Raw genomic sequence first — 18666 nt, forward strand, 5'->3', positions numbered from 1 at the left:
TATGCATTTGACTTAAACAGAATTTAAATCCTGCTTCTATCACTAGTCGTGCATTTTGCATACACTGCTTAACTTTCTCGAGTCTCTGGTTCATCATCTGCAAAATGGAGACAGTTCCTTTAGTGACTTAAGTTTGGGAATAGATGCACCCTATTAGGTAATAATAAACGGCAACCATTACTTTTATGGTTGCAGAGGAGTTGAAAAGGCATTCCGGGTCTGAGTGAGTTTAATCACAGGCAGAGAGAGGATGCTAGAAGTAGGCGAATAGTGCTGTTTGCTTGAGTTGAGGATTTACATTGAAGGCAGTGAGGAATTTGAGTGGATTCAGACTCACGATTTGACCCAATATACATTTGTCCTTAGCAAGGAATTCCTGACATATTCATAGGCCTGTTGACTTCATGTGTTCTTACAAATCAGATTTGACTACCCTTGAAATTCTAGGAAGTTAATAAAACTTTCTTCAGAACTGGAAAAACCATCTGACGCTTGCCCATAATGTCATAAGGTAGTAATTTTTTGCGGTACGCGGGCCTCTCACTGTTGCGGCCTCTCCCGTTGAGGAGCACAGGCTCCGGACGCGCATGCTCAGTGGCCATGGCTCACGGGCCCAGCCGCTCCGCGGCATGTAGGATCTTCCTGAACCGGGGCACGAACCCGTGTCCCCCGCAACGGCAGGCGGACTCTCAACCACTGCGCCACCAGGGAAGCCCAGGTAGTATATTTTTAATCCATAGGTCATGCTGGTCACTAGCTAGCAAACGGGTGTGACTTTTTGCCTGGCAGTTAGAAAGCTCACTGAAGAACCATCTAAAGCAGCTCCCCTTTTTGGATATATGAGATATTTTACATAAATATGAATAATTACCAAAAGGCATTCTTTTTTTTTGCGTTATTTGGGGCTTTCACTGTTGTGGCCTCTCCCGTTGCGGAGCACAGGCTCCGGACGCGCAGGCTCAGCGGCCATGGCTCACGGGCCCAGCCGCTCCACGGCATGTGGGATCCTCCCGGACCGGGGCACGAACCCGTGTCCCCTGTATCGGCAGGCGGACTCTCAACCACTGTGCCACCAGGGAAGCCCCCAAAATCATTCTTAATGTGGTAGTGAAGAGCTAGGTTAAAGAATCAGCAGTGCAGCTCAAATCCTGGATTGCAGTGCAGGGAGAGCCAACCAGGCTGGATACTGGAGGCTTCCTAAATTATTGATGAGGGCTGGTTTGGGATAACAGTCAGCTCTACCCCACTAGACTCCTAGGCTTAGAAGAAAACAAGGAGCAGAATTTAGGAAAGATATTACTTGTCAAATCTCTCTGCTTTTTGGGGAAGATTTCTCATTTCTTCCTCAGAATTTTAATACTTTTACATTGGAGTCAGTCAGTATTTTTTCTTCTTTGCACTTTTATTTTTAATAAAAAGAATAAATATGACTCAATAAATATTATTCTAGTAATACAATTAATTCTATTATTAAATTAACATATTAGTACAGATTAATATTAATAGATATTTTAGTAAATGTGACTTGATTGGGGAAGTCAGGTTAATAATTATTATTGCAATTTTACAAAAGAGGACACTGAAGTTCAAAAATTTTAAAAACCTGACTGCAGGCCCACAGCTGTAAATGGTTGGATTCCGAAGTGAATGCTCGGTTGTTCACCTTGGTCAAAGGGTGATCCGGTGGGAAAAGTTCTACACAGGACAGGAGATCTGAGTATTATTTCTAACGTCTCCACTATCCAGTTTTGTATCTTTGGGCAAGACACAGAATCTTTTCTATAAAATGCCGATTGTATTTGCTTTTTGCACCTCATAGGGATCTTGGAAAGATTATGTTAGAAAATGGATGTGGAAACATTTCATAAGCTAAGAAGCATTATGCAAATAAATGCAAAATATAGACAATGTTAATTACTAAATTATTCACAGACTCTTTGCGGCACGTGGGCCTCTCACTGTTGTGGCCTCTCCCGTTGCGGAGCACAGGCTCCGGACGTGCGGGCTCAGCAGCCATGGCTCACAGGCCCAGCCGCTCCGGGTCATGTGGGATCTTCCCGGACCGGGGCACGAACCCGTGTCTCCTGCATCGGCAGGTGGACTCTCAACCACTGCGCCACCAGGGAAGCCCCCACAGACTCTTATTTCATTAATACCCCTACTGCTTTCTATAGCTCTTCTGGGAATTTTACTGCTGGCTAGTGAAGGCCAGGGCAATTGGGTGAGTTGCGTCTGTCACTTATCCTACTATGAAACTTTCACTGTGTGCCAGCCCTCGAGCTAGATGCCAAGAATGCAAAGGTGAATAAAATGTGACCCCTGCCTTACGGGATCTTACAGTCTGGTTGAGGGAGATAATACTTAGACTAAGATATGTGTGATGCAACTTCTAATCCAAAAGTCGAAGTGACATTTTGTGAATAGTGATTAAGAGATAAGCACTATGCTATTTCCTAGAGATCTAAAAATTAATAAGGCATAGCCTTTGTACTTGATGGCCTCATAGTCTAATGGGGGACACAGATAAGTCAGCAAACAGGGAAAAAAGCAAGCAGAGGCAAAGTGGAGATGAACAAAGCAAAGACTTCAAATTCAGATAGAATGTAGGTTCTACTGATGAAATAGATTCTACGAATCAGTTTTTCTACGTGAAAAATGGGGCTAAAAATATTTTCTTAGCATGGTTGGGAATCTCTGCAACTTTGGAATTGAAAAAAACCGGTTGCTGTAAGGAATTAAATAAGATACATACCAAGGTTTTCAGCACAGAATAAGAACTGAAATACAGTGATATATTTCAAACAGTGATACATTTGAAAGTGGCAGTGTGTCTGAGGTACCATGTGCCGAGCAGCGTTTCTGGTGTATTGGTGGCTGATGGCATTTCCTGACACCCCTCCCAGAGCACTGCTGAGTTAGCCCAGTGCAGTGTCATGTTCCCAGGAGACTGAGCTCCCAGGAACTGCATTCAGAGCAGAGAATAGGATGTGTTTCATAAAGGGGCATGGATTTTGTATATGGTCTTTCTGTAGTTTAGACAAAACTCTGGAGTCTCCTTTGATCTTGGAAGGAAGAACATTTGCAGATCTCTCCATATTTATCCTTGGAGAATCTTTACTTGGGCAGCGAAATGGAGACAGACTGTTGTCCCAGAAGCTGGCTTTAGAAAGAACAATTTATTAGCTGCAAAGGTCCCCAGACAACATGGATTGGCTCACCTATTGGGAACAAGGCTACTAGAAGCTGCATTTTTTAACAGTTGCTGGACGCCTGTAGACAGGAAAAGCTGCAGTGTGTTCATGCTGCTTCAGTTTCTCAGCAGTATTCTGGAGGTTTTATAGGGTTTATCCCTAAGTAATATTGTCTGGTTTCTTTTTTGCTATTGCAAATATTTTTGATATCAGTTGTCAATTGCTGGGTTACAAAATACTTCAACATTTAATGGCTTAAAACAACAATTTTTTTTGGTCAGCATTTTTCTTCTTTTTTTTTAAACATCTTTATTGGAGTATAACTGCTTTACACTGTTGTCTTAGTTTCTGCTGTATAATAAGGTGAATCAGCTATACGTATACTTATATCCCCATATCCCATAATTTGTCTTGCATTTCTGTGGATAGACTTGGTTCAGCTGGGTGATTATTCCTTGGAGTCGCTCGTGAGGTTGCAGCCAAATAGTGGCTGAGACTGGAAATATTCAAAGGTTCAGCTGGGCTAGACATACAAGATGAATCACTCACGTGACTGGCAGTTGACACTAACAGCTAGGACTGTCTACTAATGTGTCTACATTTGACCTTTTCATCCTCCAATACAGTCTAGAATAAATATGGTGAGAATAGACATCCTTGCCTTCTTCCTGATATTGGGAGGAAAAGTATTCACTATTTTATCCTTAGTGGTGATGACAGGTTTAAGATTTGTATAGATGTCTTTCATCAGATTGAGGAAGTCTCCCTCTCTTCTTAGTTTGCTGAGAGTTTTTCTTGTGAATGGATGTTGAATTTTGTCAAAGCATTTTATTTTCATCCATCACAATTGCTATATGTTTTTTCTCCTTTAGTCTGTAATTGTAAATTACATTGATTTTTTGAATTCTAAGCTAGCTTTACATTCCTGGGATAAAATCTCTTTGGTCATTACGTATATCTTTTTTACATATTGAATTCAATATGCTAACATTTTGCTAAGAATTTTTGTGTCTATGTTCATGAGAAATATTGAGATGGAGTTAGTTTTTTTTTTTTTTTTTTCTCCCATCAGGGTAATACTCATAGAGTTGAGAAGTACTCCCTCCTCTTGTACTTAAAAAAATATATATTTTGTATAGAATTGACATTATATTTTCTTTAAATGTTTAGCAAAATTCACCAGGTGAAATCTGGGACCCGTATTTTCTTTATAGAAGGGTTTATAACTATAAATTAATTTAAAAATAGATCTAGAACTATTCTTTTTGTCTATTTCTTCTTTACTGAGCTTTCATAATTCGTGTTTTTCACAGATTTATCCATTTGATTTAAATTATGAAATTTCCTGACATGAACTTGTTCAAAATATTCCCTTACTTTTATTCTAATTTTCATAGGATCTGTTGTAATATCACCCTTCTCATTACTAGTATTGATAATTTTTCGATTTGTTAATCTTTTAAATATACACCTTTTGATCACGTTAAATTTTCTCTTTCAATTTTGTTTCCTCTTTGATTGATTCTCCTACTCTTATCTTTGTTATATCCTGTGTTCTGCATCTTTGGTTTTAATTTTCATTTCTTTTTAAAGATTAATATGAAAGCTTAAGTCAATAATTTGAGAATTTTTTCCAGTATTCACATTTAATGTTATAAATTTCTTTTTAAGCATGGTTTTTAGCTGTATCCCACAGTTTTTGTAACTTTTTTATTGTGGTAAGGCATACATAGCATAAATTTACCATTTTAACCATTTTAAATGTATAGTTCTGTGGCATTAAATTACATTCACATTATTCTGAAACCACCAGCCCCATTCAGAACTTTTCCATCTTCCTCAACTGAAATTCTGTACCTGTGAAACACTAACTCCTATTCCCCCTCTTCCAAGTCATTGGCAACAATCATTGTACTCTCTGTCTCTGTGAGTTTGACTACTCTAGGGACCTTATATAACAGGAATCATACAATACATGTCCTTTTGTGACTGGCTTATTTTACATAGCATAATGTTTTCAGGGTTCATCCTGGTTGTACCATGTGTCAAAATTTCCTTTCTTTTTAAAGCTGAACAATATTGCATTGTATGTACATTTTTGTTTATCTGTTCATCTATTGATGGACATGAGTTGCTTCCACATTTTAGCTACTCTAAATAATGCTGCTATGAACGTAGGTATACCAGTAACTATTCAAGTTTTGGGTATATACCCAGAAGTGGAATTGTTGGATCACATGGTAATTCCATGTAATTTTTTTGAAGAATCACCATAACATTTTCCATGGTAGCTATTCCATTTTACACTCACACCAGCAATGTACAAGTCCAGTTTCTCCACATCCTTGCCAACAGTTGTTATTTTCTGTTTTTTGTTTGTGTTAGTTACTTTGTTTTATAATAGCCACTTAAGAGGTGTGGAGTGGTATATCATTGCGGTTTCGTTTTGCCTTTTCCTAATGACTAGTGACGTTGAGCATCTCTTCATGTGCTTACTGGCCATTTATATACATTTTTTGAGAAATATCTATTAAGTCCTTTGCCCAGTTTTAAATCAGTTTGTATGTTTTTGTTGTTATTGAGTTGTAGGAGTTCCTTATATATTCTGGATGTCAATCCCTTATCAGATATGTGATTTGCAAATATTTTCTCCCAGTCTCTGGGTTGTCATTTCAATCTGTTGTGAGTGTCCTTTGATGCACAAAGTTCTTAATTTTGATGAAGTTGGACAAAGTCTATTTTTTCTTCTGTTGCCTGTGCTTTTGGTGTCATAGCCAAGAAATCGTCGTCAAATCTAATATCATGAAGATTTGCCACCGTTTTATTCAAAGAATTTATAGTTTTAGCTCTTATGTTTAGGTTGTTCATCCGTTTCTGGTTATTTTTTGTATATAGTGTACGGTAAGGGTCCAGCTTCATTCTTTCACGTGCGGACATCCAGTTTTCCCATCACTATTTGTTAAAAGGCTCTTTTCCCCATTAAATTGTCTTGGCATCTTTGTTGAAAATCATTTGACCATATATGCAAGGATTTATTTTTGGGATCTCTGTTTAGTCTACTGTTTATGTATCTGTTGTTATGCCAGTACAACATTGTTTTGATGACTGTGGATTTGCAGTAAGTTTTAAAATCAGGAAGTGTGAGACCGCCAACTTTGTTCATTTTTTTCAAGATTGTTTTGGCTGTTTGAGCGCCCCCTTGACATTTCATAGGGATTTTAGGTGAACTTTTTCTAGTTCTTCAAAAAAATGTCATTGAAATTTTGGTAGGGATCGCATTGGACCTGTAGAACACTTTGGGTAATAGTGACATCTTAACAATATTAAGTTTTGCAATCCATGAACAGAATCCATTCCATTTTTTAAAATCTTTAATTTCTTTCAGCAACATTTTATAGTTTTCAGTGTACAAGTCTTTTGTCTCCTTGGTTAAGTTTATTCCTATTTACTTTATTGTTTTTGATGTTATTGTAAATGCAATTTAAAAAATTCCTTTTTGGTTTGCTCATTTTTAGTACATAGAAGTGCAATTGATTTTTGTGTGTTGATTTTATATCCTGCAACTTTTGCTAAATTCATTTGTTCTGAGGTGTGTGAGTATGTATGTGTGTGTGTGTAATTTAAGATTTTCTACCCTAAAGATCATGATGTCTGCAAGCATAATTTCACTTCTTCTTTTCCAATTTATATGCTTTTTATTTATTTTTCTTGCCTAATTGTAGTGGCTAGGACTTTCAGTACTATGTTGAATAGAAGTGGTGGAAGCAGGCAAATTTTTCTACTTCCTGCTCTCAGAAGAAAAGCTTACATTATTGCATATGGTACTGGTTGTGGGTTTTTTATATATGGCTTTTATTATGCTGAGATAATTTACTTCTATTCCTAATTTATTGACTATTGCTTTATCATGAACAGGTATTGAATTTTTTTCAAATACTCTTTTTTTGCATCATTTGAGATGATCATGTGTTTTTACCCCTTCATTTTGTTATAATGTGGTGTATTACATTGATGGATTTTTGTACATTAAACTATTCTTGCATTCCAGGAATAAATCTCACTTGGTTTTGGCATATAATCCTTTTAATATGCTGTTGAATTCAGGTTTCTAGTATTTTGTTGTAGATTTTGGCATCAATATTCATAAGGGATATTGGTCTGTAGGTTTCTTTTCTTGTAGTGTCTTTGTCTGACTTTGATTTGAGCAAAATGTTGGCCTCATAAAATGAGCTAAGAAATGTTCCCCTCTCTTCAATTTCTTGGAAAAGTTTGAGCAGTTTTGGTGATAATTCTTCTTTAAATGTTTGCTGGTATTCACCAATGAAAACATCTGGCCCTGAGAATTTCCTTATTGAGAGGTTTTTGATTAGTGATTCAATCTCCTTATGAGTTATAGGTCTATTCAGATTTTTTACTTCTTTATAATTCAGTTTTGGTAGGTTGTTTGTTTCTCAGATTTTGTCTTATTCATCCAGGTTATCCAGTTTGTTGCCATATAATTGTTCATAGCACACTTTTTTTTTTTTTTAACTTCTGTGACATTTGTAGTCCCCTCTTTCATTTATGATTTCGGTTATTTGTCTTTTCTTTTTTTCTTAGTGAGTCTAGCTAAAGTTTTGTGGGATTTTTTTTCAATTTTTTATCTTTTCAAAGATCCAGTTCTTGGATTTATTGATTTCTTCTATTGTTTTTTTTCTATTTTCTACTTTCTTTATCTCTTCTATAATCTTTATATTATTTTTAATCTTTATTATTATTATTTCCTTCCTCCCACTATCTTTGTGCTTAGTTTGTTTTTTCTTGTTCTAGTTCTTTTAGTTGTAAAGTTGGTTGTTAATTTGAGACCTTTCTCTCCTTTAACGTAAGCATTTACAAGTATAAACTTCCATCTGAGCACTTCTTTGACTACATGCCATAAATGTTGACATGTTGTGTTTTCATTTTCACTTGTCTAAAGATATTTACAAATTTTCCTTCTGATCTCTTAATTGGCCCACTTGTTGTTTAAGAGTGTGTTCTTTAATGTTTATTGTTCTTTCTATACCCAGTTTCTGGAGCACTTTTATTATAAATGGATGTTGAATTTTGCTAAAAGCTTTTTTTGCATCTATTGAGATGATCATATGGTTTTTATTCTTCAATTTGTTAATGTGGTGTATCACAATGATTGATTTGTATATATTGAACCATCCTTGGGATAAAACCCACTTGGTCATGGTGTATGATTCTTTTAATGTATTGTTTGATTTGGTTTGCTAATATTTTCTTGAGGATTTTTGCATCTATGTTAATCAGGTATATTGGCCCATAATTTTCTTTTTTTTTATGATATCTTTCTCTGGTTTTGGTATCAGGGTGAAGCAGGCTTCATAGAATGAGTTTGGAAGTGTTCCTTCCACTGCAATTTTTTGGAATAGTTTGAGAAAGATAGGTGTTAACACTCGCTGGTGGGTGGGGCTGGGGCCCCGGGGCATTCTGGGGCTGGCGCCTGTCCACTGGTGGGTAGAGCTGGGTCCCAGGGTCTCTGGTGGGAAAGGCTGTGTCCTGAAGCTATGGCCTGAGGCTTTCCAGTTCTGGTGCCTGCAGGCTGGTGGGTGGGGGCAGGGCTGGATCCTGAGGCCAATAAGCTAGAGAGAATTCCAACATGGCGCTTATCAGCACCAGTGTCCACGTGGTGGAACGAGCTCCCTAAAACGGCTGCCGCCAGTGTCTGTGTCCCCAGGGTGACCTCCAGCTGCCTCCTGCCTCTCTAGGAGACACTCTGAGATCAGCAGGTGCGTCTGACCTAGGTTACTCTCAAGTTATTGCTTCTTCCCTGAGTCCTGGAGCACGTGAGATTTTGCGTGTGCTCTTTCAGAGTGGAGGCTCTATTTCCCACAGTCCTCTGGGTCTCCTGAAAGTGAGCCTTGCTGGCCTTTAAAGCCAAATGTGCTCAGTGCTCATCTTTCCAGCGCAGGACCTGTGGGCTGGGGAGCTTGATGTGGGCCTCAGACCCCTCACTCCTGGGGGACAACCTCTACAATTGTAATTATTTTTCCTTTAATGGGTTGCCCACCTGGGGTTTTGGGTCTTGACTATACCGTGACTCTGTACCTCCTACCCAACTTGTTGTGATTCATTTTTTATAACTTTAGTTGTAGAAGATCTTTTCTGGTAGATTCCCTTCTTTTTCATTGATAGTTGTTGCATAAATAGTTGTAATTTTGCTTTGTTCCTGAGAGAATGTGAGCTCAGTCTTTCTGCTCTGCCATCTTGGGAACTCCTCCTCCAATCCATTCTTTATACTGTAGCCCATGTGACATTTGCATGAGGCAAATCAGATTAGTTCACTTTACACTTCCTCCCTAGGTTAGCTCATCCGCTAACCTAGGATCAGTTACGAACTGCATGCAGATTTTATATATGTATGTATATATATATATATACTTTATATATGTATTTTATAAAGTCAGAGCTCGGTGCATAATTGACATTTCTATTTATCTCTCTCAATATCAGCTAAATTTAACATATTTCAGGCTGAACTCATGATTTCCCCAAGTCTGATGCAGAGTTCACATCTCAGTAAATGACAGCATCATTCACCTGGTTATGTGATATATTATCCATCAGAGTCCTGTTATTTTGATACTTACTGCTTCTTTTTGCTTATCTTCACTGCCATCATCAAAGTGCAAGTCACAGTCATCTCTTTTCAGTTCCAAAGGCTCCCACGCCTCCCTTGCTCTGTTCTTCATACTATAACAAGACAGATCTTTTCAGGAGTCACATTACATCATGTATCTGTTGTATCTCGCTTAGCATGCAGATTAAAAACTCCCTATCTTCCTATTACTCACACAATGAAAACTTAAGTTCTCATCACTTGCATACAAGCCCTGGATGGGGATATTCCTTCCTCTTTCTCCAGCCTTATCTCTTTCCATATTTTCTTGAGCTTCTGGGGCTCAAGACATCTGATCTTCTTTTGGTCTCTTAGTCAAGCCATGCAGCATCCCTACTCAAGGTCCTTATTCAAGCTTTTCCCATTGCTCTGCACTCTTACCACTAACCTGCTTTTCCTTAGTCATGGCTACTCTTCTTTTATATCTCAGGGCATTACCAATTCTTCACAGAAACCTCACAGTACTATACATGTCTCTTTCATGGCACTAATTTGGTTGCAGTGTTACATTTGTGTGTTCGTGTTTATTGATGTTTGATTCTCCCATTAGATAGGAGACCTCTCCAAGAAAAAAGATTCAGTTCCAGATTTTATTCACTGTTTTTTTAAATCCCATCGTAGGAAGGTGTCTGGCACATAGTCCTTTAAATGTTCAGTAAGCACTTGTTGAATGAATGATTGAATAACTTGTAATATTAATAAGTGCTTTCTATGTGTTAGGCATTGTACTAATCACTCAGTGACTCCCTATTGCTGTCAGGATGAAATACAAATTCCTTAACATAAGAGCAATGCCCTTCGGGATCTGGCCCCCACCTAGCACTCCAGCCACATTTCTCCATGTTTCTCAGTTTCCTCTCTCTTAATTCTCAGCCTCTTTACTCCAGGCATACCGAACACCTGGCAGTTCCCAAACATGTTACACTTCCTCCTCTCAACCTTTGCATATACTTCTTCCTGTAAACCTTTCTCACTATTCTGGTCAAATTTAAAACATTTTAGAATTTTGTTCTGAATTTCCCTTTTGGAAGCAGGTTCCTCTGAACTCTCAGAAAGGACTTCATGGCCTCCTGAGAGACTCTACAGTACCCTATTCTCACATATTGAGTAGTATTCTTTATTCTTTTTTTTTTTTTGAGTTAGACCTGGGTTCTGATCTTGCCTTTTCCAGGCTTCATGTAACTGTGGACAAGTTACTCTTCTAAACCTCAGTTTCCTTATCAATAAAATGCGAGTATTAATACCTTACTATTGAATTGTTGTGAAGATTATCTTCCAGATAAAAACACTTATAAAAGTGCTTTACATGTATGCGCAAAAATAGATGTTCTTTCTTGGGAAAAAGTTGATTTCATGTAATGGGTGCTCTCAGTTCTTCAGTTCTTTACTGAGTCTGCCTTTCCTTTATGGAGAATTTCTCCTAGTGATGACTGAAGAGTGAGATGGACAAGAAGTAGTCTTGGGTAAGGCTTATTGGATGATGCTGTTTATCAAAGTTGGAGCCTGCTCTCCCAAGGCTTGGTTGATGGATTGGCTCTTTATTCTTCATCTCCCAGCATTCTGGCTCGGTTAAGTTCCAGCAATGCAGATCTGCCCTTATTTCCCAGAATGTGCCATGTATTTTTGTGGTACGCGGGCCTCTCACTGTTGTGGCCTTTTCCGTTGCGGAGCACAGGCTCCGGACGCGCAGGCTCAGCAGCCATGGCTCACGGGCCCAGCCGCTCCGCGGCATGTGGGATCCTCCCGGACCGGGGCACGAACCCTCATCCCCTGCATCGGCAGACGGACTCTCAACCACTGCGCCACCAGGGAAGCCCGTATTCTTTATTCTTGATTGACATTGTGCATTTACTTCTTGGTCTTTGTGAAATTTCATTACCACAGAGATTCTATCTCATCTATCATGTTGCCCCAGCGGGGACCAGAGAACCATAGACGCCTATTCAGCTTGAACAGCTCACATCCTTCCACTAAGTCCTGTGCTCCTGGAATGGACTCTATATATTGAAAGCCCTTCCTCTCCAGCAGGATTCTTTGGCAGGGCTAACTTGCTTGGGTCACTGAGTAGCAAACTGGGGAATCTTAGCATTCCTGATATGGGTCAGAATCATGCTCAATATGAATCCCCTATCTACCTTACCTCTTTTTAACCTTCTCTTTTTCCTTTTGCATTCCTGAACGCAAACAAACAGGTCAACCATTGCCTAGTTCCTGTGGCGGAAGACAATTAACTATGTGTTCCTTTAGCAAGCACTCATATCCAGGGCTGTCAAACCCCACACCCATGGCATCAGTTATCATCCAATACCGCCACAATTGTTATGAATTTTTTCTGTTTACGTGTGCTGATGGATTTAGTCTAGGAGTGTATATGTATTTTAAGAAGTATACTGAGAATCTCAGAAATTCCAGAGATCTTTAATATCCTAAAAGAGATGACACTTGAATGGCAGAATTCAGGTGTTATGTCAGTTTTAGGGGATATTTCAGAGTGGAATGCCTCTGAAGTCATTTCAAGGACTAACCCTGCCTAGGAGTCCCTTTCTGGCTGTGACAGCCATGTAGATGTTCCTCTCAGGGTCCTCCTTAAAAAAAGGACTCTTTACTTACTTGTGGGATGTGATCAGCTGATAGCTTTCAACTATTAGCATTGTCAGGGTATGCCTCATTTCTAGCTCTGGCCATGCTGTTCTCAGGCTGGATTCTGGCCAAAGCCTGCAGCGCAGTGGTACAAGGGCCTAACCATTTCTGCCCATTTTGGGATTTCTCTGATGGGCCGTTTTTGCTCTGGAGTACCCTGTTGGGATGGCAAAGCATCATTAGATTGGCATCTCCCAGTAGCTCTCTCCTCTGTCCAGTATTGCTTCCTCCCTTTTCCTTTCACAGATATTATTTGTCAATAACCCTTTGTATTCTTAACTCTGTATCAATGTCTACTTCCTTGAGAACTCTCAGTCAGTGACACTGGCTGTATAGAGTGTGAATAATAACAGTGCATGCAGCTGGTATCTTGGTGGTATGATGGGCTAGAAGGCAAGGGTGGGGAAGTATTGATACTATCATTGCCTCCCTCACCTTAGATATTGACAGTCAAAAATGAAGTGTAGGGTCTCTGTTGGGGAGAGGAATAGCATAGGCAGACTTGGGGCTGTCACTGGTTTGACTGTACTCCAGGACCTGTTGTATTTCACACAACTCTGGAGCTGTTGTGGAAAGAGTTGAGTCTAGAAATGTAGTTTGAGGTCAGCCTTGGATATCATGCCAAATAGTGTGGGTTTTATTTTATAAGGAGTTACTTCATGGAAACAAGGTCATGCTTAATGTACTTTGTGGGATTATCTGGTTTTGGCTCACATTGGGATTTGTGCATTAAATCTATCTAAGCAGAAGCTAATTAATAATCAGGTATTTTGGATTTGAGTTTACCTTGGAAATTTGATCTTTAAATATAGGATTAAGTGGGAAGAGGAAGCACATTTCAGGCTTTGAGGTCAGCTGGGTTAATGCCCTCTGATCCTCCTACAGCCTGTCAGCATCCTCCCTGGCACAGAAGTCCCAGGTTCTTTAGGGATGACACATGGGCAACGCTGTGACCAAATGCATACTACATTCCAGGTGGGGCTCTTTCCTGAGTCCCTTCTACTTCCTGACCCGAGGAATGTAGCTGAAGAAACATCCAAAAGATCAGAAATTAGGATTGCCAGATTTAATAACAGCAACAAAAAGACCATCATGTATATTTATATGCACACATATATAGCATACGTGTAGTAAAATATATTCATTGTTTACATAAAACTCAAATTTAACTAGATATTTGGTATTTTATCTGGCAACCCTACCTGAGCCCTCTCCTCTCTGCTTTCACTTTGGGAGCCTAGGTCTAGCTTTAAAGAAAACCAGCCCCTTTAAGGCCCTTTCCATACTTTCGGACTTCCTTCTGCTCCTAATTGATTTCCACAGTTAGCCCTGCTTCCCCATATACCACTCAGCCCCCAATCCCAAAGGGCTCCACTGCAAGGTCTTCAGGACTGTCCCCCACAAGGCCACTTGGAGCCACCTCTGCTCCTGCACTTCCTCAGAACAGAACGATAGCACAGTGGTTCAGAGCAAGTGGGGCTGAATTTGATACACCTGTGCTTCTGCCAAGTTATACCACGTCTTCTCCAAATGATCCTGGATCATTTGTAAGTGAAGCAACCTCTCGGACTTTGAATTTCTTCATCTGTTCAGTAGTTTCAGTACAGTATCTACCCTGATGTTCCTGAGAGGGTTAAAGGTAATAGTTAATCAGTTTACTTATCTGTAAGTCAGAGGACCTAATTCATACCATTTATTTCTGTATCCTCAGTGCCTAGTACAGAACCAGAAACACACAAGAGGCTCATTAACTACGTCTTAACTAGATGAGTAAATTAAGAAATATAAAAATTATCATGTGAAAAATAAGGAAATAATAAAGTCCTCTCTGGATAGTTTATTCATTCAACCAGTATTTTTGAAGTACCTCTGTATGTCACACTTTGTTTTAGGCACTGGTGGTACTGTCCTCAGGGTTCTCAGTAGAATTGAATTTGTTTGGGATTTTGAGAATAATTCCATTTTCAGTGTCATAACACCAGGTAGGTGTTATGAGGAGGAAGAGATGAGCCTGGGCTGGGCTAAAGCAGACTTTGTGATACTCCTGACTTGTGGTTATGAATGACATAAGAGGAGAAAGAGCATCCCTAGCAGGGGCATCCAGGATGAAAGGTAATATAGGATCCCTCAGACGTGTGTAGGACACTAAGGTGAGATCTGAGGGTGCATGTTGGTAATTTGGATCAGAAAAGTTGGCTGGGGCAAGATTTTTAAAGCCAGAAAGAATTCAGACCTGATCTGTGTTATTTTGTTAGGGCTGCCATAACAAAATACCACAGACTGAGTAGCTTTAACAACAGAAATTTAATTTTTCACAGTTCTGGAGTCTGGAAGTTGAAGATCAAGGTGTCAGCAGGTTTGATTTCTTCTGAGGCTTCTCTCCTTGGCTTGCACATGGCTGCTTTCTTTTTTATTTTTTATTTTTTTGTGGTACGCGGGCCTCTCACTGTCGTGGCCTCTCCCGTTGCGGAGCACAGGCTCTGGACGCGCAGGCTCAGCGACCATGGCTCACGGGCCCAGCTGCTCCGTAGCATGTGGGATCTTCTCGGACCGGGGCACGAACCCGTGTCCCCTGCATCGGCAGGTGGACTGTCAACCACTGCGCCACCAGGGAAGCCCATGGCTGCTTTCTTTTTCATTTTTTATTTTTTTGTGGTACGCGGGCCTCTCACTGTCGTGGCCTCTCCCGTTGCGGAGCACAGGCTCTGGACGCGCAGGCTCAGCGACCATGGCTCACGGGCCCAGCTGCTCCGTAGCATGTGGGATCTTCTCGGACCGGGGCACGACCCCGTGTCCCCTGCATCGGCAGGTGGACTGTCAACCACTGCGCCACCAGGGAAGCCCATGGCTGCTTTCTTGCTGTGTCTTCACATGGTGCACCTGCAACCCTGGTGTTTCCCTGGATGTCCAAATCACCTCTTCTTATAAGGACAGTCAAATTGTATTAGGGCCCACTCTAATTACCTCATTTTAATTTAATCACCTCTTTAAAGACCTTATCTCCAAATACTGTCATATTTTGAGGCCCATCTGGAGGTTATGGCTTCAACATATGAATTATAGGAAAACATAACTGAGCCCAAAACAACATGGTAGGTCAGAGAAATCTGTCAGGAATTCTTGAGAGGGGGGTGAGAGTATACAAGTGAAATAAGTATGATTGCATCTATATGTTGTGTTGGTAGGAACAGGGGACTATGTTAAATTAAAACCCCTGAGTTACTGAAAATGTGACTGCTGAATGTCAGCATGGGCCGTCACTGTCTACACAGTTATTAAAAAAAGAAAAATTGCTCTTTTTGACTTATCGCTCATCATTGCAAACTCTGACCACATAATTTAGTCACGGTTCAAAATGCCTTTGAAAATCAATGATTTTTGTCCTTCAGCCAGCTGTAGCTTATAATGAATATCCTCCCTAAAGTCTCAGCTAATATTAGTTGTTCTTTCAGATTTCCGCAAGGAAACATCATGATTAGACAGGAACAAAAAGAAACGACAAATTTGAGGATACACGTGGCATAACTTTGTATCTTGGTGGTGGCATGGCACGTACTACGTCCATTCGGTTGTCTATCTTTGTCTAATGACGACTGTTTACATTCTGTCAGCCACTCAAAAGTGGAATTAATTGGGCATTTCTGCAAATGGCTGACTTTTATTAGATTTATTCCTTTTTTTTGGCATGGAGACTTTTCATTCTATGGAATGAAAACCCATATTGCCAAGTGGTACAAATGGAATGATCATATATTCTGCTCATTAAAATAAATGTATTTTTTGGAAACTTGTTTTAGGTACTGTGACTGATGCTGAAGATGTAGAGATGACTAAGAAATGTTGCTCCTTTCCAGAAATTCCTGGTGTGGGTCGCCACTCAAATTCTGGTATTATTATGCCTTCAGTATTTATTCTAGTCTTCCCAAAGATCTTTGACAATGACCTCAATGTGTTTCAATTTACAAAATTTTTTATCCTTTATTTTAAAATCTGTTTTTTTGCATTAAAATAGAAAACGAAACTCCCTGCTTTTAAATGCCAATCACTGATCTTTTAAAATTTCAGAACAAACTTTGAGGATTAACCTGTTCTCACCATCACTACCATTTGTTTATTTAATCTAGGCTACCACTGCATAATTGTTTTTGACAGTTTAACTTTCTATTATTTATTTACAACTTGGTTTTAAATTACTGACTTTCACCTGAGTTTTACCCCATTGTCATAGTTGCTGTTCCTTATAGACACTCCAAGTATTCTAATGTATGAAACTTGTTTTTCATTTCTATGGCACTGCTTTCTTGGATTTTTGATGTATCTATTGCTAAGGCTAATGTGTAGGTGAATGAGGAGAGGCAATTAGTGTTTTGGTTAAACCAAACTTTGGAAATTTAGAAGGCAGACAGAATGAAGCTTGGTGCAGATGGGTATATGTTTAAAAGGAATCAAGTTTAAAGATAGATCTGAAAGAAAGAAGAATTAATTCAGTTACTGGTTAACACTTATCCATTTAAGCCAGCTGTGCTCACTTGATTTGTTTGAACTTCAGTCTTTATTTATTTTTTTGTTTTCCTGACAGTCTTTAGTTTCCCAAGTAGAGGTGTAGAGGAGGACTTAAATAATCCTCATCAGGGAGTCGGGAATGACTGTTTTCACATTTCTTGCACCTGATCAAGGCATTAAGTCTTAATATACAAACAATTACCATTCACATTAGGACTACAAAAGAACCTCATTAATATATGAGCTAATTATTTTCCTTTGATGTGATTATAGTCCTTAACTAGGCTATAGTTATCATATGTCAGTACTACAGGTTCTCCTGTGGCCTCTCTCCATAGCACCCTTGGCAGAAGTGAAGAGAAAGCTGCAGTATTCTGTGCACTTCTTGTCAGACTTCTTTTTGCTTCTCACTCCCCTCCCAGCACTCACAATTTTACCACCATCAAGATCACTCTCAATATTAATCTGTCTAGGCTGGCTGCTCTCTAACATAAACCCCCAAATCCCCGAGTTTTAACAGAATAGTGTTTATTTCTCTCCTACATAACAGTTAAATACAGGTGGTTTCCTAAGTGGTGATTCCAGGGCTCAGGCTGCTGCATCTTGCAGTGTCATCCTCCAGCAGGGACTTGGGGTCCTCTCCTGGATCCTCTGTGCCTATACTGTGGGTGGGGGAAGAAAGAGTATGGAAGACTGTGGGAAGTTCATCTGGTTTCCTGGAAGGAGTGTGTATTGGTTTCCCACTGTTGCTGTAACAAATAACCATAAACTTAGTGACTTAAAGCAAGATAAACTTATTAATTTACAATTCTACAAGTCAGAAGTCCTAAAATGGAAGTGTTAAAAGGAGAAAATTCCAAGCCATGCTGTCTGAACTCACTTTAAATGTAGGAGTCCAGATCTCAAATGGATTCTTAGTGCTGTGCCCATTAATTCTACTGCATTTTCCTATTCCAGTGACTCTCAACCTTTAGTAAGCATCAGAGTCACTTGGAGGGCTTTACAAAATACATATTGTAAGTTTCTGATTCAGTTAGTCTGCGTGGAGCTGGAGAATTTTCATTTCTAACAAGTTTCTAGATGCTGCTGATGCTGCTGGTCTGATGACCACACATCAAGATCTGCTACCATAGTCCATTCATTCATGCATTTTTCTAATTACTTCACATCTCCTCTAGCCTCATCACCAACACCTCTTCTATTATCCGCACTTTAGTTGGTGGTGACCTTGAATCCTGCATCAGTGCTTCTCAGACTGAGTGGGGAAGGATTTTTCTTTTTTATATCTAGTCTGTTGCTCTTTTTCATGATTTCTAAATTTAAAAAGTTTTCAATCTGCTACTTTTTAAAAATACTATAAGTGTTTATTCTGGTGTGCAGAAAAAGGAAAAGAAGAAAACAAGAACAGACCAAAAAAATGAACCTTAGATTCTTAATATTAGATTCAACAGACATAAGAATACTCTGACAGTTTGTCATAATACTTTCTAAACACATGCCCTCAATTATGTCCTCATTTTATTGGGAACCAGAAAACAATGGGTGGTGGACCAGTGCCTGTCCGTAGGCCACAGTCTACTGACACTGCTCCATATCCCTGAAAACAGAGAAATCAGAAGAGGCCTCTCTCATACCCATCACACATGTCTACCCATGCATCCTTCCCAA

Source organism: Lipotes vexillifer, unplaced genomic scaffold (genome assembly GCF_000442215.2).
Source record: "Lipotes vexillifer unplaced genomic scaffold, Lipotes_vexillifer_v1.1 scaffold604, whole genome shotgun sequence".
NCBI classification, from domain to species: domain Eukaryota; kingdom Metazoa; phylum Chordata; class Mammalia; order Artiodactyla; family Lipotidae; genus Lipotes; species Lipotes vexillifer.